This window comes from Triticum urartu, chromosome 5A (genome assembly GCF_056163025.1).
Source record: "Triticum urartu cultivar PI428250 chromosome 5A, HENAU_Tu73, whole genome shotgun sequence".
Taxonomy (NCBI): Eukaryota; Viridiplantae; Streptophyta; class Magnoliopsida; order Poales; family Poaceae; genus Triticum; species Triticum urartu.
In genome coordinates, this window is record NC_141877.1 from 225,589,425 (window position 1) to 225,610,960 (window position 21,536).

Below are 21,536 nucleotides of genomic sequence, written 5' to 3' on the forward strand. Positions count from 1 at the left end.
CTTAAGTTAATTAAGTAGAAGATTTTTTATTATTATCATTACTTGTTATGACTTTTGTCCCGCACTATTTTATGTGCACAGGTGAGCCAACTTCGGCTGGTCTGTCTCACCATCTCGGTGAACTGACGTCGTCGTCGCTCCAACAGGCCATTTTTTACTCACTTTGCATAAAATATTAATTATGCAACAATTTATTATTTATTTACTATTATTTCCGGCTTGCACTACTTTCTGTGCACAGGGAAATGATGCGGGTCGGGCAGCGCTGTCACTTCGGCGTGCCAACGTGGGGTTTTCGTCGTCGCCTTACTGGCCTACCGCGTCACCCCGGCTGGACCAGGGGCTTTGCCATCTCTTCATCAAACCTACTCCGGGGACTCCGGCATCATCAGCCGACCAGCTTTGTCAGCTCGGCTGGACTGGGGGCTGCCCCTCAACACATCAACCGCGCTATGTCGCCATTTCATCAAGCCGAGCCCTTTTCTCGGACACTTCAGAACTGGCTCGGGGGCTGGGACCTCGGCCAGGCCAAGGACTATATCTTCGTCACGCCATAAGTCCGGACCTCATCATCAACACCGAGCGCACTAACCAGCTAAGTCGCTTTCATGTTCAATTTGTTCTAAATTTTGTTCGGTTCGACCAAGCATTATACCTTTTTTAGGCAAAAAGTTTTTTGTAAAACTTCCTTGTCAAAACTTTGTTTGTGACACACAAATTAAAATACCCCGTTTACTTGGGCGCTTCCTTCATGAAGCTTTTCCTCTTTCATATGATTATACTTGTACGGCTTCGTTCCTTGTTCATGTATTACGCCACAATATGCTCCATATTGACTTAAGTGTTCCGCAAGCTGGGTTGCCTGGCTCTTGTGCTTACCCCCTATGTTCCCGATTGTTCGGCTAGGGAGTAAAGGGAGCACCTCTGCGATTGTCACGACCGGGTCATCCGACCTCTGACCTCAGACTGGGTGAAGCTGAAAGCTAGCGCTCTTATTGTTTTCAATCATGGTCGGCACACAACGGAACTCATGAGTACAAAAAATCTATTGCACAAGTCTCATAGTAATAATGAGCACCGAAGAAAGGTATCGATGGGGGTACTATTTTCTTCGAAGATGCTTCTTACACTTCGTCAATAATATAGCATAAGTTCCCTGAGCGCGCTTTGTCTGTTACAGCCTTATGGCCTGATTGCTTGGTCATCGGAAACACCGTCGATACTCTCGACAGGTGGAGTACATGACACTTTTCGGCCCTTCGCTGAAGAGGGAGAAGCCGATGGTCGGTTAAGACGCGTTTAAAGTTCGGGTGAACACAGATATGATATAAGTACTTTGGTACATACAATCATTATACATAAAATTCTTTTACCCAAGTCACTTGGGGGCTCTTAAAATTTATATGAGCTGTTTTATAGTAAATGTGTTTTCTTCTTGATGGTTGCAAAGTCTTTTTCTACCGCTCCTTTTTCGACTCGAGTTTATGGTCAATAGCGAGATAATCTATCTTCTCTCTGAAAGCCGCTTGAGTTTAGTTTGCTAAACTGACCTCGGAGAAGTACTCCGCCTTTGGGATAAGGAGCTTGAAGCCGTAGGCTGACCCGCGTGAAGTCTTGAGATCGGGTGTGTCATGTTAAAGCACGACAGAAGCACAATTTTTCCTCTCTCCAATTTTCGGATTGGCACCGGACACTTGATCTTGTTCAGATGTCAAGTTTTTACTGGCGTTTTTTTGGTTTTCCAAGCTTATGGCACTTTCAAACTATTTGTGTGTTTTCAGCACAAGTCTCGCAGTGCAACGCCGGACACCTTTAGAGATTCGGTAAAAACATTCTCGGATATTGCTATATATGCATCGGTTTCGAATTGTGTCTTCGGTCAACAGTTGGGTTGCCTGGCTCCTACACTTGCCTCATATGTTCCGCTTTGTTCGGCTAGGTGTGCAAAGGGAGAACCACTGCGATTGTGCTTCCAGCTCACATGGTTAAGCACCTCAGTGGAGAAAGCCGAAAACTGACTGTCACAATAAGCGTAAACTGGTCAGCGATCCGATGACTGTGTTAAATGACGGTCCATTCATAACATTGGCCGAAGTGTTTACGGCTTGACCTCGACTGTCGCCGAACACTACCGGGGGCTAGTAAATGGCCTCCCAAACTACATCCTCAATATTTTGCTCTTACATTAGAGCTGAGGTTTCATGATCATGCTTAGCATGACAACCCAAAGAAAGGAACCGATAGCGGGACTATTTTCTTTGGAAGACACTTCTAATGTTAAACAGTAATATAACATCTCTCTGCGTACCTTTGTTTATATAACCATATGGCCAGATTGCCTTGTTTGTCGTAAATGTTTGCCCTCATAAAGGCTTTATAAAGTAGGACAAACACTCCTTGGCTACTGGCCGAGGAGGTGGAAGCCGATGGTCAGTCAACAAAGTTTTGTACAATGCGGATCCGAGAATTAATGATGTAACGTCCTTGGATACATAGAGTCATTACACATAATTTGTGATTTTACTATTGATATCGATCCTTAATTCGGCCACCCGTTCCTGCATTAAGGCTCGGGGGCTACTGGGCTTCCCGCTCATTATTTATAAATATTAAAGGGGCACATCAATCCCCTCATCTGGTGTTGCCACCCGACTAGTGTCTCGGGGGCTACTGCGTTAGCAATCCAGTATAGAAAATTTAAGTGCAATATAGCTTTCGAGGATATTATGATCCTCATGATTTGTCGGCCACACCCAACCTGAGTCTCGAGGACTTTGCACACCGCTTTTTGTGTCCCGAAGTATTCCGCCGAGCTAGGAGTTGATCCTCAGGCCGATTTTGCGAATCAACATGAGTCTCAGGGGCTACTGGGATCAGCGGTCTTATGTCATCCTTCAGGTGCATCTCGGGTTTTAGACCGATACACACCTTGAGGTCTACTGGCTATATATCTTGGCAGAGAATAAATTGCACCAATCAAAAATATTGACAAAAAATAGGCCCGTAGTCGGGGTGGTGCACCACCTCGGAAGCAGTCCGGCATAAAGCTCGGGCCCCAGTGGTTGGCTCCATAGAGGGCATTTCCGGCATTAAGCTCGGCTAAAACCCCTTCAAATTTTTTGAACCAAGGTGATCTATGACACCTCGGATATAGTCCGGTGTTGGAGCTTGGACATAGTCTGGCGTTGAAGATCGGCTGTAACAATACTCTTCGGATACAGTCCGGCGTTGGAGCTCGGATACATTCCGGTGTTGGAGCTTGGAAGCGGTCTAGCGTTGGTGCTCGGCTGCGAAAGATAAGTCAAATGCAGTCCGGCGTTGGAGCCCGGACGCAAGAGGACACTGCCGCCTGGGAACAACTTCAAACCCGAGGTGTGGCATAAAAATAACAAGGCATTGATAAAAGCCGAAGACTTAAATGGCTCCTCGGATACCCGACGTGTAAACTCTTCGGATTCACTTTGGCAACCCTCAAGATCGAAGATGAGAAGATTTGTTCAACCAGTTTTCAAGACCGACGACCAAAGATGAAGAACAGTTCGGAAGAATCGAGGAACGTCCCCAACTTGAAGACCGGTTCAGGGGGCTACTGACGGTGTCCTGGACTAGGGGGTACTCAACACATCGTCTCCTGAATAGGTTTATCGGGCTGAGGACCCCCATGGTGGTTCACTATTGGGCCAATTCGGACAACCCATGCCGCATACAAGGAAGACTCCACAAGACTTGGCGCCGAAGACAAGGGCTCTCTTAAAACCCTAGGCCTCCGGTGTCTTATATAAACCGAGGCCAGGCTAGTCAATAGACAATCTCATATTTATTATATCAGTCTCGTGGTAGACATATGTACTCTGTACTACACCCATATGAATACAATCAAAAGCAGGACGTAGGGTTTTACCTCCATCAAGAGGGCCCGAACCTGGGTAAAATCCCTTGTCCATGTTACCATCGCTCCAAGACGCCTAGCTTAGGACCCCTACTATGAGATACGCCGGATATTGAGCCGACAATCACAAAAACAAGGTTCCGATACCAACTGTCAACACACGAAAGTAGTAGGAACTGAACTAAGGCTTGAATCCATCAATCTTATAAGTCTACGGATGAGTAACACGTGATCCTGATAGAAAGAAGAGAAGCCTAGTTCTTAATCCCTGCAGGAAAGAAGAGGGTGATTGAGATCAGAATGACATTAGGTAAAGGAGTACAAAGATCCTTACGTCCCCTTCCACAATCAATTGCCTTATATAACTAAAGCATTTCTAGACTTGATTTCGGCCGGTTTGGCTTGGTAATCCTACATGCAGTCAGGATCTGATACCAAAGCTGTCAGGACCCCGATCCCAAGTCACACCGATCTAGCATGTAACACCTCATATCACTTTGCGGCCTCACGCACGGTATCCCCATAGGTGCCACCTTACCTGGCCCGGGACCGTTTGCGCCTTTTGGCTCACGTATTTGATAGTGTCTCTAGCATCCATATGACAGAGAACCAGGGCCGAGATGACTAGTCGTAAACCCAAAGTGGCACTAACTTATAGGGACAGGCATACATGACACAGCAATGCACGTGTTGGTCAACAGCGAGTGAATATGGGCTGTAGCAAGCTAACAGGACTCCGGTAGACACCGCGTGACATTTCCCATAGGGGACAAATAGAGGAGTAAATAAGCACACATGTTGATCATCCCATGTGTACCGGATCAGTAGCAAGCTACCATGGCTCAGTGGAAGCACTAGGAGACATTTCCCCATAAGAGAGGCTACCAAGAATAAACAACTAGGTTGTTGGATCCCACACTTACCAAGAATTTCAAAAGCATACACACAATATGCTCGATATGTGCGAATACAACATGGCATCACAACAAAACTCTATGACTCAAAGTATTTATTTAGAAGGCTCCAAAGAGCCATACATAGTAAGAATTAAAATCATGGGTCACATGACCCAACACAGAGCATACAGGCAATGGATGCATAAACATGTCTGGGTACAGACATCTGAAAAGGAGGAAGGCTGAGAAGCCTGACTATCTAGAAGACCCTCCCAAGGGTACAAGATCGTAGCCGAGGTAACAAGCTAAACGTCGAAGTCCACGCGGAACTACTAGTGAGACTGAAGTCTCTCTGCAAAAACATAGATTAAGCAAACATGAGTACAAATGTAGCCAGCAAGACTTACATCAGAACTAGCTACATATGCATCAGTATCCACAAAGGGGTGGTGGATTTTAACTACAACAAGCCAGCTTTGACTCAGTGGCTATCCTGTACTATGACTACCAAAAATTTCTTTGGGGTGAGAAAGCGCACACGAGTCCACATATTCACCATGTCAATACACTACCATGGATCCGCTCCCATCTCCCTACTAGAAGGCCATCCATAGCACTCACACTTATCTTGCTCATTTTAGAGTATCCACTTCACTTGTCTATGAACAATGTAAACGTTACTAGTAGATTATATATAACCCTGCAGGGGTGTACTTCTTCACGCATGCTCTCACCACTTATTGCCATTTACATGACATGTACTTGGCAACCTTCAAGCGGAAGCCCAGCGAGGGTGTCGACCATGACCTGACTAACCACACAAGTCTCTTGTCTAGGTTTATCGCCTATTCAGGTTCTGATGAGGATATCAATACCATTGTTACACCCACAGCCCCTGCTGCTATACATACTGGACCAATTACTAGAGCTCACGCACGCCAATTGAATTATCAGGTACTTTCGTTTCTTGGTAACGATTCTAAAGTTCATGAGCATATGATGCTCCCTAAATTGGACACATTTGTTTTGCTTACAAATGAAGGGCCTAGCTTGGACAAGAAAGATGAACCTTGGAGCAAGTTCAAGCATGGAGATGATGGCATGCGCAAGGGGAACAAGAACGGAGTTACAAGTGATGATTCCAAGACTCTAAAGCCACCATAATGAGTGCATGAAGCATGGGACGAAATATACAAGATGCGACTTCATATAATTTGGTCCAAAGGCTATTCTAGGTGCTGCGTCACCTTATTATTGGGCCAGGCCCATGTATTTTCGAAGTACTTAAGTATAGGCTGTTTTTAGAGTCCGTATGTGTGGGGAAACAAGAGTTAGGGTTGGTTTCGGACCCCTCCACCAAGGGCCGTGAAATTCCCCCTCTCTCCTCCGTATATACAGCCCTTAGGGCATCGTTTAGACTTTGGGTTTTGTTTAGACTAAAAGTTCGCCATAGCTGCAACTTCGCATACTTCGTTTGTGTCCAACGACCAGACCAAGGCGTTACAGAACCCCACCTTGATCAGTAAAGCTTTCATCTTATATTCGCAATATCCAGATTGCAATCTCAGTTTATTGCTTGTTCTTCGTTTGCTAGCAGGAAACAGACCCTCTTGGTCAGGTTGATCGTGATCCTGCGTGGTCAATAACCCTCGGAAGTTGGTTTAGCGATTGCTAAGGCGCGACGTCTCGCACGTTCGTAGTCGGATCGTCAAGGTCGACTCCCACAGAAAACGATAGCCACCATCTCATCGAAACATCGGGACACCTTTGCCTCTATCAAGTGGTATGAGAATTTCAGGTTGCTCGGTGAGATTTTACCGGTTTTCATAGTTTGGATCGAGTCTATTCTTCATACCTACATTCCACAATAAAAAAGCCAAAAAAATTAGGGTTAGATCATCATATCCGAACCAATCTGAGCCTTTGCATAGTCTTTTTAGAGTTTTGCTTTGTTGAATTTGCGGTTGCATCGTCGTGTCGAGTTGCTGGTCTTAGCATCTAGTCCCTTAGAGTTTCGAGTTCTGTTCACAGGTTGTCATGCCGCCACCGCACCATCGTCATCATCATTGCCATATACCACCACCCCACCATATACATCGCCGCTTCCATATACAACCACCAATCTGAGTCCACATATACCATCGACACATACAACCACCAATCCGAGTCCGCATATACCATCGCCATATACCACCACCAGTCCGAGTTCCACCAGATTCATCGCCGCCAACAGTCCGAGTTCCACCAGATTTATCTCAGCTACCAATCCTAGTCCGAGTCCAGTATTTGTTGCATTGTTTTCGAGTTCCAGATCATGCGATACATCGAGTCGTGACAGGGTAGGACTCCTGAGATTCCGTGCTACCCGCAGAAGAAAAATAGTTCCAAACTCAAAAAAAAGCTAAGTCTGGAAAATTCTGGCTAGGCAGTTTTTAGACCATTTGTAGACTTTTTCGGAAAAAAATTGTTGTGGAGCAAAAAAAGAGGAAAAAATAAGTGCAAAAAAGTGAAAAAAAGGAAAAAAAATCACAGAGTGCTCCTCCCTTGTTTATGTGCTGCGCCGTGATTTTGTTCATGTTCTAGGCTCGCGTCTCTAGTACGGTCTAGCCTAGGACCAGCACAGTACCGTCGTTGAGCGTTTATTCAACTTTGCATCTCTGAATTGATTATTGCCGTCCCTTTTTGCTACCATATTATAAGCCTTCCTAGCTCCACATACATCTACGTCGTGCGTTCGACTCTCCCTGGTAATTGCTGTATCCAAGCTTTGAGAGTTTTGACTACGACGGTTGCTGATCGCCGCCTGCTGCTGGGTAAGAACTGGTAAGAATTTGAGATTTTCTTGACGTATTTGTAACACTCCACCACCACCTCTTGTTAGTAGTCTGTAGGATCATATTCTTGTGTGTTTCTGTTGCTGCTAACCATGGCAGGATCACAAGCCGACGAAACTGACTGGGAGAACATGACGAATAAGGAGTTGCATGATAAATTTCAGCAAATGATGAGTGGACAGGTGCAAGATGTGCTAAACAGATTTGAAGAGGCCATGGAGAAGATATATGGCATGGAGAAGACGTTTGAAACAAAGCTCGATAACAAGTTTAATGAATTGCTTGCGCGTCTTCCACCACCACCACTGGCTGCCCCTAACGCACCGCTACAACAACAACAACAATGTCGCTTTCCAAATCAAGCGGGATGAGCACAGCGCGTTCCATTGACCCTGGGCAAAATTCTGGTGCCGCTGTTGATGCTTCTGCCGCTCCTGCTGCTACTGCAGAGGTGGAGGACCATTACGAGGATGAGGTTGACCAAAATCAGAACTACGTGCAACCACCAGCACCACCACCACCAGGTCGTCCTCATGCATATCATCGCAACGGTAGGGCTGCACCACCACCTGAGGTACATGACCATCTTCCTAAACTAAAATTGAATATTTCACCATTTGATGGTAGATATGTTCCTGATATATATCTTACTTGGGAGTTAGAAACTGAACAACATTTACATGTTTACAATATCCTGAGGAGAGACGTGTTCCTACTGCTGTTTGTGCTTTCACTAGCTTTGCATGTGTGTGGTGGTCTGAACATTGTAGATTATATCCTATTCCAGCTACTTGGGCTACTTTGAAAACTGCTATGCGTACTTGTTGGGTTCCACCATATTATCAACGTGAATTACTTCAAAAATTGTAGCGCTTAAGACAAGGAAAATATTCTGTAGAAGAATATTATCAGGAATTACAAACTGGCATGATTAGATGTGGTATTGTTGAGGAGAATGAAGCTATGCTTGCACGTTTTATGGGTGGATTAAATAGAGAGATTCATACCATTCTAGAGTATAAGGAGTATACTAATATCACTCGTTTATTCCATCTTGCTTGTAAAGCTGAACGTGAAGTGCAGGATCGACACGCATTGGCGCTAACTAACTTTTCTGCAGGTCGATCTTCATCATGGACACCACGTGCATCCTCTACTTCCACTCCACCAACACCTCCATCAGGTGCCACCTCCAGCAGTGATACAAGAAAGCAGGCACAACCACCACTATCTGCCAAGAGCACACCTGTCGGGCCTGCGCAGAGCTCTTCTTCTTCCATGGCATCAACAGGGCACACAAGTGATATTATTTGTCGTTGTTGTAAGGGAAGAGGACATTTTGCGAGAGAATGCCAATCTCAACGTGTGATGATTGCTACTGAGGATGGTGGGTATGAGTCCGCTAGTGACTATGATGAGGAGACTTTGGCTCTTATTACACGTGAAGAACACAGTGGAGATGATTCTGATCATGAGACACAATACATGGCTCCCGAAGATGCTGACAGGTATGAATGTTTAGTTGCTCAACGTGTTTTGAGTGTGCAGGTCACACAAGCTGAGCAAAATCAGAGGCATAATTCGTTACATACAAAGGGAGTTGTGAAGGAACGTTCTGTTCGCGTCATCATAGATGGAGGGAGCTGCAACAACTTGGCTAGCATGGAGATGGTGGAGAAGCTATCTCTCACCACAAGACCACATCCACATCCTTACTACATCCTATGGTTCAACAACAGCAGCAAGGTTAAGGTAACACGTACTGTTCGTGTGCATTTTAGTATCTCTACATATGCTGATTATGTTGATTGTGATGTGGTACCTATGCAATCATGTTCCTTATTACTTGGTAGACCATGGCAATTTGATAAAAATTCTATATACCATGGTAGAAACAATCAGTATACTCTTGTTCATAAGGATAAAAATATTACTTTGCTTCCTATGACTCCTGATTCTATTTTGAAAGATGATATTAATAGAGCTAATAAAGCAAAACAAGAGAACAATAAGAGTGAAAATTAGATTGTGGCAAAAGAATTTGAGCAACAAATGAAGCCTAATAATAAACCATCTAGTGTTGCTTCTGAAATTAAATTTAAAAGTGCATGTTTACTTGCCACCAAATCTGATATTGATGATCTAGATTTTAGCAAATCTGTTTGCTATGCTTTTGTGTGCAAAGAGGCATTATTTTCATTCGAGGACGTGCCTTCCTCTTTGCCTACTGCTGTCACTAACATTTTGCAGGAGTTCGCTGACGTCTTTCCACAAGACATGCCACCGGGATTACCACCTATTCGAGGGATTGAGCATCAAATTGACTTAATTCCCGGTGCATCATTACCCAACCGTGCGCCATACCATACCAATCCAGAGGAGACGAAGGAGATTATGCGTCAAGTATAGGAGCTGCTTGACAAAGGTTATATACATGAATCCCTTAGTCCTTGTGTTGTTCCTATCATTTTAGTGTCGAAAAAGGATGGTACGTCGCGTATGTGTGTTGATTGCAGAGGCATTAATAATATTACTATTTGTTATCGTCATCCTATTCCTAGGCTAGACGACATGCTTGATGAATTGAATGGCTCTACAATATTCTCCAAAGTTGATTTGCGTAGTGGATACCATCAAATTCGTATGAAATTTGGAGATGAATGGAAAACGGCATTTAAAACTAAGTTTGGTTTATATGAGTGGTTAGTCATGCCTTTTGTGTTAACTAATGCACCTAGTACTTTCATGAGACTAATGAATGAAGTTTTACGTGCTTTCATCGGACAATTTGTGGTAGTCTATTTTGATGAAATACTGATTTATAGCAAATCTTTGGAGGAACATTTGGAACATTTACGTGATGTTTTTATTGCTCTACGTGATACACGTTTGTTTGGTAACCTTGGAAAGTGCACCTTTTGCACCGACCGAGTATCTTTTCTTGGCTATGTTGTTACTCCACAGGAAATTGAAGTTGATAAAGCCAAGATTGAAGCTATTGAGAGTTGGCCGCAGCCCAAAACGGTCACACAAGTGAGGAGTTTCCTTGGCCTCGCTGGTTTCTATAGGCATTTTGTGAGAGATTTCAGCACCATTGCTGCACCTCTCAATGAGCTTACAAAGAAGGATGTTCCTTTTGTTTGGGGTACCGCACAGGAAGAAGCCTTCACGGTATTGAAAGATAAGTTGACACATGCTCCTTTATTCCAATTTCTTGATTTCAATAAGACTTTTGAGCTTGAATGTGATGCTAGTGGAATTGGATTAGGAGGTGTGTTATTACAAGATGGCAAACCTGTTGCATACTTTTTTGAAAATTTGAGTGGGCCTAGTATGAACTATTCTACTTATGATAAAGAATTATATGCTCTTGTTCGGACCTTAGAAACATGGCAACATTATTTATGGCCAAAGGAATTTGTTATACATTCTGATCATGAATCTTTGAAACACATTAAAAGTCAAGCAAAACTGAACCGTAGACATGCTAAATGGGTTGAATTCATTGAGACTTTCCCTTATGTTATTAAACACAAGAAGGGTAAAGAAAATAATATTGCTGATGCATTGTCTCATCGTTATACTATGCTTTCACAACTTGACTTTAAAATATTTGGTTTGGAGACCATCAAAGATCAATATGTGCATGATGCTGAATTTAAAGATGTATTGCAGAATTGTAAGGAAGGGAGAACTTGGAACAAGTTCATTCTTAATGATGGATCTGTGTTTCGTGCTAACAAGCTACGCATTCCAGCTAGCTCCGTTCGTCTTTTCTTGTTGCAGGAGGCGCATGGTGGAGGATTAATGGGACACTTTGGCGTCAAGAAGACGGAGGATATACTTGCTACACATTTCTTTTGGCCAAAGATGAGACGGGATGTTGAGCGTTTTGTTGCTCGCTGCACTACATGTCAAAAAGCTAAGTCACGACTCAATCCTCATGGTTTATATATGCCTTTGCCTGTACCCAGTGTTCCTTGGGAAGATATATCTATGGACTTTGTTTTATGTTTACCTCGAACAAAGAAGGGGAGGGATAGCATATTTGTTGTCGTGGATAGGTTCTCGAAAATGGCACACTTTATACCATGTCATAAAAGCGATGATGTTATTAATGTTGCTGATTTGTTCTTTCATGAAATTATTCACTTGCATGGTGTGCCAAATACTATTGTTTCAGATCGTGATACTAAATTTCTTAGCCACTTTTGGAGATGTTTATGGGCAAAGTTGGGGACTAAACTGCTTTTTAGTACTACTTGTCACCCCCAAACTGATGGACAAACTGAAGTAGTCAATAGAACATTGTCTACTATGCTTAGGGCTGTTTTGAAGAATAACAAGAAAATGTGGGAAGAATTCTTGCCTCATATTGAATTTGCTTATAATAGTTCATTGCATTCTTCTACTAAGATGTGCCCTTTTGAAATTGTGTATGGTTTCCTACCTCGTGCACCTATTGATTTGTTGCCTCCTCCATCTTCGGAGAAGGTTAATTTTGATGCTAAAGAACGTGATGAATTGATTTTAAAAATGAATGAGTTAACTAAGGAAAACATTGAGTGTATGAATGCTAAATATAAACTTGCTGGAGATAAGGGTAGAAAACATGTTGTGTTTGCACCTGGAGATATTGTTTGGTTACATTTGTGTAAGGATAGATTTCCTAATTTGCGCAAATCAAAGCTAATGCCACGTCCTGATGGTCCTTTTAAGGTGTTAGATAAAATAAATGATAATGCATATAAACTTGAGATGCCTGCAGATTTTGGGGTTAGTCCCACTTCTAACATTGCAGATTTGAAGCCTTATTTGGGTGAGGACGATGAACTTTCGTCGAGGACGACTTCATTTCAAGAAGGGGAGAATGATGAGGACATCAATACCATTGTTACACCCACAGCCCCTGCTGCTATACATACTGGACCAATTACTAGAGCTCGCGCACGCCAATTGAATTATCAGGTACTTTTGTTTCTTGGTAAAGATTCTAATGTTCATGAGAATATGATGATGCCTAAATTGGATACATTTGTTTTTCTTACAAATGAAGGGCCTAGCTTGGACAAGAAAGATGAACCTTGGAGCAAGTTCAAGCATGGAGATGATGGCATGCGCAAGGGGAACAAGAACGGAGTTACAAGTGATGATTCCAGGACTCTGAAGCCACCATAATGACTGCATGAAGCATGGGACGAAATATACAAGATGCCACTTCATAAATTTCGTCCAGAGGCTATTCTAGGTGCTGCGTCACCTTATTATTGGGCCAGGCCCATGTATTTTCGAAGTACTTAAGTATAGGCTGTTTTTAGAGTCCGTATGTGTGGGGAAACAAGAGTTAGGGTTGGTTTTGGACCCCTCCACCAAGGGCCACGAAATTCCCCCTCTCTCATCCATATATACATCCCTTAGGGCATAGTTTAGACTTTGGGTTTTGTTTAGACTAAAAGATCGCCATAGCTGTAACTTCGCGTACTTCGTTTGTGTCCAACGACCAGACCAAGACGTTAAAGAACCCCACCTTGACCAGTAAAGCTTTCATCTTATATTCACAATATCCAGATTGCAATCTCAGTTTCTTGCTTGTTCTTCGTTTGCTAGCAGGAAACAGACCCTCGTGGTCAGGTTGATCGTGCTCCTGCGTTGTCATAACCCTCGGAAGTTGGTTTAGCGATTGCTAAGGCGCGACGTCTCGCACGTTCGTAGTTGGATCGTCAAGGTCGACTCCCATAGAAAACGATAGCCACCATCTCATCGAAACATCGGGACACCTTTGCCTCTATCAGGTTCCATCCGCAAGGAGATCTGGCCGAGATTTCCACTATGGCCCCAAACGATGTGTGCAGGGTTCTCGAGTCACCAAACGGACGTCTCGGTACAACGAGCCACTTGCCTACCACATCATAGCCCACCCCTAAGGTCAGCGCTTGCATGGCCTCTAGCATACTACAAACACCAGAAACTACTTGCAACTCCTAGACAAAGGACAAAGCGATTAATAAGCCGAGAGGGTCCATTGGTTTCGGGCCCAACACGTGGTAGTAACTGTTCTTGGATCACAAACACGAAACTCAATTCCTGAGGATGGTTTCAATGAGACAACCCACCATATACTCCTACATGGCATCTCATCGCTACCTTTCCCAAATCGTGTTCACACACTTAGCTCCCAACAGTAGGACATGTTCACACCACTCCAATGCATCTTAGATGAATCATACCTGACGCAACTCTAAGCATAGCAGGCATAACAAGCAAGCATAAATGAGTAGGCACATCATGGCTCACACAACTCCTACTCATGCTAGTGGGTTTCAACTATTTACTGTGGCAGTGACAGGTCATGCAGAGGAAAGGGGTTCAACTACCGCAGCATGTAACAGTTGAAACGGTGTTGTCCTAGTGCAGTAAAAGAGAGCAAGAGCGAGAGAGTCGGATTGTATCGGAATGGTCAATGGGGGTGATGAGGGCATCACTAACAAAGTTACACCCACAACCCCTACTGATAAATATACAGGACCAATTACTAGAGCTCGTGCACGCCAATTAAATTACTAGGTACTTTCGTTTCTTGGTAATGATTCTAATGTTCGTGAGAATATGATGCTTCCTAAATTGGTTACATTTTTCTTGCTTACAAATGAAGGGCCTAACTTGGACAAGAAGGATGATCATTGGAGCAAGATCAAGCATGGAGATGATGGCATGTGCAAGGGGAACAAGAACGGAGTTACAAGTGATGATTTTAGTACTTTGAAGCCACCATAATGAGTGTGTGAAGCCTTGGTCGAAATATACAAGATGACACTTCATAAATTTTGTCCAGAGGCTATTATAGGTGTTGTGTCACCTTATTATTGGGCGAGGCCCATGTAATTTCAAAATACTTGAGTATAGGCTATTTTTAGAGTCCGTATGTGTGGGGAAACAAGAGTTAGGGTTGGTTTCAGACCCCTCCTCCAAGGGCCAAAAATTCCCCCCCCCCTCTTCCTCCACATATACAATCCTTAGGGCATCGTTTAGACTTTGGGTTTTGTTTAGATTAAAGTTCGCCATAGCCGCAACTTCGCGTACTTCATTTGTGTTTAACGACCAGACAAAGGCGTCACAGAACCCCACCTTGATCAATAAAGCTTTCCTCTTATATTCGCAATATCCAGATTGCAATCTTAGTTTCTTGCTTGTTCTTCATATGCTTGCAGGAAACAGATCTTCGTGGTCAAGTTGGTCGTGCTCCGGCGTGGTCGATAACCTCTCGGAGTTGGTTTAGCGATTGCTAAGGCGTGACGTCCTCGCACGTTCGTAGTCGGATCATCAAAGTCGACTTCCTCCAAAACGATAGCCACCATCTCATCGAAAGATGGGACACCTTTGCCTCTATCAAGTGGTATCAGATTTCCAGGTTGCTCGGTGAGATTTTACAGTTTTTTGTAGTTTAGATCGAGTCTATTATTCATACCTACAGTCCACAAAAAAGCCAAAAAATTAGGGTTAGTTCATCATATCCGAACCATTCTGAGCCTTTGCATGGTGTTTTCCGTAGTTTGCGCTGTTGAATTTGTGGTTGCATCATCGTGTCTAGTTACTGGTCTTAGAGTCTAGTCTTTTAGAGTTTTGAGTTCTAGTCATAAGTTGTCACGCCGCCGCCGCACCATCATCATCGCCCCTGCCATCTACCACCACCTCTTATCTGCCACCGATCTGTATCCATATACCACCATCAATCTGTATTCGTATACGACCACCGATCCGTACCCATATACCACCACCGCTACCACCATCACTGCCATATACAAACACTGCTGCCATATCCTACCATCATATATCCACCACAAATCTGAGTTCTTTTCATATTAGGTTTGTTTTCAAGATCCATCTAATTTACGTTTCGTGTTTCCTTGCCTGAGTAGGTTTCGAAAAAAAAGAGTCTGGAGACCCCTGGGCAGTTTTTAGGCCAAAATTTTCGCAGGCAATTTTTTCCCTATCCTATTTTTAGGCTTTTTTGAGTCTTTTGAGCCACGTGCCATCATAGTGATTTTTTGTCGCACTTTTTCGTCGTCGTTGCCCTGATTTCTGAAAAAATAGTCAAAAAAATTGCGTGCCCATTCTGTTAGTTTGACCTAGGAAGAGTTTTGAGACACTCGCCATTATAGTGATTTTTCGCAAAAAAAGAGGAGCGCCAAAAAATACAGTGTGAAAAAAATTCCAGAGTGCTTTTCCCTTGTTTACGTGTCGTGCCGTGATTTTGTTCGTGTTCTAGGCTCGCGCCTCTAGTACGGTCTAGCCTAGGTCCAGCACAGTACCGCCATTGAGCGTTTATTCAACTTTGCATCTTTGCATTGATTATTGCTGACCCTTTTTGCTACCATAGTATAAGCCTTCCTAGCTCCACATACATCTACGTCGTGCGTTTGACTCTCCCTGGTAATCGCTCTATCCAAGCTTTGAGAGTTTTGACTACAACGGTTGCTGATCACCGCCTGCTACTGGGTAAGAACTGGTAAGAATTTGAGATTTGCTTGACAGATTTGTGACACTCCACCACCGACAGTTTCTAGTAGTCTGTAGGATCATATTCTTGTGTGTTTCTATTGCTCCTAACCATGGTAGGATCACAAGCCGGCGAGATTGACTGCGAGAACATGAAAAACAAAGGGTTACATGATAAGTTTCAGCAAATGATGAGTGGACAGATGGAAGATGTGCTAACCAGATTTGAAGAGGCCATGGAGAAGATAGATGTCATTGAGAAGGCATCCGAAACAAAGCTCGATAAAAAGTTTAATGAATTGCTCGCGCGTCTTCCACAACCACCGCCCGCTGCACCTGTCGCACCTCTACAACAACAACAACATCGCCTTCCAAATCAAGTGGGACGAGCACAGCGTGTTCTCCTTGAGCCTGGTCAAACTTCTGGTGCCGATGTACCTACTATTGATGCTTCTGTAGCTCCTGCTGCTACTGCAGAGGTGGAGGACCATTACGAGGATGAGGTTGATCAAAATCAGAACTACGTGCAACCATCAGCACCACTACCACCAGGTTGTCCTCATGCATATCATCGCAATGGTAGGGCTGCACAACCACCTGAAGTACGAGATCATGACCATCTTCCTAAACTAAAATTGAATATTCCACCATTTGAGGGTAGATATGTTCCTGATATATATCTTACTTGGGAGTTAGAAACTGAACAACATTTTACATGTTTACAATAGCCTGAGGAGAGACGTGTTCCTGCTGCTGTTTGTGCTTTCACTAGCTTTGCATGTGTTTGGTGGTCCGAACATTGTAGATTATATCCTATTCCAGCTACTTGGGCTGCTTTGAAAACTGCTATGCATACTCGTTGGGTTCCACCATATTATCTACATGAATTCCTTAAAAAATTGCAATGCTTAAGACAAGGAATTTTTTTTGTAGAAGAATATTATCAAGAATTACAAACCAGCATGATTCGATGTATTATTGTTGAGGAGAATGAATCTATGATTGCACGTTTTATGGGTGGATTAAATAGAGAGATTCAGACCATTCTAGAGTATAAGAAATATAATAATATCACTCATTTATTCCATCTTGCTTGCAAAGCTAAACGTGAAATGTAGGATTGATAGGCATTGGCGCGAACTAACTTTTCTGCAGGTCAACCTTCATCATGGACACCACGTGCATCCTCTACTTCCACACGTTCTGCTGCATCGGTGCCTCCGTCAGCTGCCACCGCCAACCATGATACAAGAAAGCAGGAACAACCTCCACTATCTGCTAAGAGCACACCTTCTGGCCTGCACAGAGTTCTTCATCCATGGCATCAACAGGGCAAACACATGATATTATTTTTCATCGTTGCAAGGGTGGAGGTCATTATGCGAGACAATGCCCATCTAAGCGTGTGATGATTGTTAGTGAGGATGGTGGGTATGAGTCCGCTAGTGACTATGATGAGGAGAGTTTGGCTCTTATTACAAGTGAAGAACATGGTGGAGATGATTCTGATCATGAGACGCAATACATGGCTGCTGAAGATGCTGACATGTATGAATGTTTAGTTGCTCAACGTGTTTTGAGTGTGCAGGTTACACAAGCAGAGAAAAATCAGAGGCATAATTTGTTCCATACAAAGGGAGTTGTGAAGGAACGTTCTGTTCGCGTCTTCATAGATGGAGGGAGCTGCAACAACTTCGCTAGCATGGAGATGGTGGAGAAGCTATCTCTCACCACGAGACCACATCCACATCCTTACTATATCCAATGGTTCAATAACAGCGGAAAGGTTAAGGTAACACGTACTGTTCGTGTGCATTTTAGTATCTCTACCTATGCTAATTATGTTGATTGCAATGTGGTACACATGCAAGCATGTTCCTTATTACTTGGTAGACCATGGCAATTTGATAAAAATTCTGTACACCATGGTAGAAACAATCAATATACTCTTGTTAATAAGGATAAACATATTGCTTTGCTTCCTATGACTCCTGATTCCATTTTGAAAGATGATATTAATGGAGCTAATAAAGCTAAGCAGGAGCACAACAAGAGTGAAAATCAGATTGTGGCAAAAGAATTTGAGCAACAAATGGAGCCTTCCTCTTTGCCTCCTGCTGTTACTAACATTTTGCAGGAGTTCGCTGACGTCTTTCCACAAGACGTGCCACCTGGATTACCACCTATTCGAGGGATTGAGGATCATATTGACTTAATTCCCAATGCTTCGCTACCCAACCGTGCACCATACCGTACCAATCCAGAGGAGACGAAGGAGATTATGTGTCAAGTCCAGGAGCTGCTCGACAAAGGTTATATTCGCGAATCCCTTAGTCCTTGTGTTGTTCCTATTATTCTAGTGCCGAAAAAGGATGGTACATCGTGTATGTGTTTTGATTGTAGAGGCATTAATAATATTAATATTCTTTATCGTCATCCTATTCCTACGCTAGATGCTATGCTTGATGAATTGAGTGGCTCTACCATATTCTCCAAAGTTGATTTGCTTAGTGGATACCATCAAATTCGTATGAAATTGGGAGAGGAATCGAAAAATGCATTTAGAACTAAGTTTGGTTTATAGGAGTGGTTAGTCATGCCTTTTGGGTTAACTAATGCACCTAGTACTTTCATGATATTAATGAACGAAGTTTTGCGTGCTCTCATTGGACGATTTGTGGTATAGGAGGAACATTTGGAACATTTACGTGCTGTTTTTATTGCTCTACGTGATGCATGTTTGTTTGGTAACCTTGGAAAGTGCACCTTTTGCATCGACCGAGTATCTTTTCTTGGCTATGTTGTTACTCCACAGGGAATTGAAGTTGATAAAGCCAAGATTGAAGCTATTGAGAGTTAGCCACAGCCCAAAACGGTGACACAAGTGAGGAGTTTCCTTGGCATCACTGGTTTCTATAGGCGTTTGTGAGAGATTTCAGCACCATTGTTGCACCTCTCAATGAGCTGACAAAGAAGGATGTGCCTTTTGTTTGGGGTACCGCACAGGAAGAAGCCTTCACGGTAGTGAAAGATAAGTTGACACATGCTCCTTTACTCCAATTTCCTGATTTTAACAAGACTTTTGAGCTTGAATGTGATGCTAGTGGAATTGGATTAGGAGGTGTGTTATTAAATGATGGCAAACTTGTTACATACTTTTCTAAAAAATTGAGTGGGCCTAGTCTGAACTATTCTACTTATGATAAAGAATTATATGCTCTTGTTCGGACCTTAGAAACATGGCAACATTATTTATGGCCCAAGGAATTTGTTATACATTCTGATCATGAATCTTTGAAACACATTAAAAGTCAAGCAAAACTGAACCGTAGACATGCTAAATGGGTTGAATTCATTGAGACTTTCCCTTATGTCGTTAAACACAAGAAGGGTAAAGAAAATGTTATTGCTGATGCATTGTCTCATCGTTATACTATGCTTTCACAATTTGACTTTAAAATATTTGGTTTGGAGACCATCAAAGATCAATATGTGCATGATGCTGAATTTAAAGATGTATTGCAGAATTGTAAGGAAGGGAGAACTTGGAACAAGTTCGTTGTTAACGATGGATTTGTGTTTCGTGCTAACAAGCTATGCATTCCAGCTAGCTCCGTTCGTCTTTTGTTGTTGCAGGAGGCGCATGGAGGAGGATTAATGGGACACTTTGGCGTGAAGAAGACGAAGGATATACTTGCTACACATTTCTTTTGGCCAAAGATGAGACAGGATGTTGAGCGTTTTGTTGCTCGCTGCACTACATGTCTAAAAGCTAAGTCACGACTCAATCCTCATGGTTTATATATGCCTTTGCCTGTACCTAGTGTTCCTTGGGCGGATATATCTATGGACTTTGTTTTTGGTTTACCCCGAACAAAGAAGGGGAGGGATAGCATATTTGTTGTCGTGGATAGGTTCTCGAAAATGGCACACTTTATACCATGTCATAAAAGCGATGATGATGTTAATGTTGCTGATTTGTTCTGTTGTGAAATTATTTGCTTGCATGGTGTGCCAAATACTATTGTTTCAGATCATGATACTAAATTTCTTAGCCACTTTTGGAGATGTTTATGCGCTAAGTTGGGGACTAAATTGCTTTTTAGAACTACATGTCATCCCCAAACTGATGGACAAAATTAAATAGTCAATAAAACATTGTCTACCATGCTTAGGGTTGTTTTGAAGAATAACAAGAAAATGTGGGTAGAATGCTTGCCTCATATTGAATTTGCTTATAATCGGTCGCTGCATTCTACTACTAAGTGTACCCTTTTGAAATTGTGTATGGTTTCCTACCTCGTGCACCTATTGATTTGTTGTGTCTTCCATCTTCAGAGAAGGGTAATTTTGATGGTAAACAACATGCTGAATTGATCTTAAAAATGCATGAGTTAACTAAGGAAAATATTGAGCGCATGAATGCTAAATATAAACTTGTTGGAGATAACAGTAGAAAACGTGTTGTCTTTGCACCTAGAGATCCTGTTTGGTTACATTTGTGTAAGGATAGGTTTCCTAATTTGCACAAGTCAAAGCTAATACCACGTGCTGATGGTCCTTTTAAGGTGTTAGAAAAAATAAATGACAATGCATATAAACTTGAGTTGCCTGCAAATTTTGGGGTTAGTCCCACTTTTAACATTGCAGATTTGAAACCTTACTTGGGTGATGAAGATGAGCTTCCATCGAGGACGACTTCAATTCAAGAAGGGGAGGATGATGAGGACATCCCTAACAAAGTTACACCCAGAGCCCCTACTAATACATATACAAGACTACTACCTATTGAGCACTGCGTTGGATTTCCCTTGAAGAGGAAAGGGTGGTGCAGTAAAGCAGCGTAAGTATTTCCCTCAGTTTTTGAGAACCAAGGTATCAATCAAGTAGGAGACCACGCGCGAGTCACCTCGTACCTACACAAACAAATAACAACCTCGCAACCAATGCGATAAAGGGGTTGTCAATACCTTCAGGCCACTTGCAAGAGTGAGATCTGATAGAGATGATAATAATAAGATAAGTATTTTGGTATTTTTATGGTATAGATTGAAAGTGAAGATTGCAAAATAAAATAGATTGGAAACTTGTATGATGTAAAATAGACCCGGGGGCCATGGGTTTCACTAGTGGCTTCTCTCAAGATAGCATAAGTATTACGGTGGGTGAACAAATTACTGTGGAGCAATTGATAGAAAAGCAAATAATTATGAGAATATCTAGGCATGATCATGTATATAGGCATCACAACCGTGACAAGTAGACCGACTCCTGCCTGCATGTACTACTATTACTCCACACATCGACCGCTATCCAGCATGCATCTAGAGTATTAAGTTCATAAGAACAAAGTAATACCTTAAGCAAGATGACATGATGTAGAGGGATAAACTCATGCAATATGATATAAACCCCATCTTT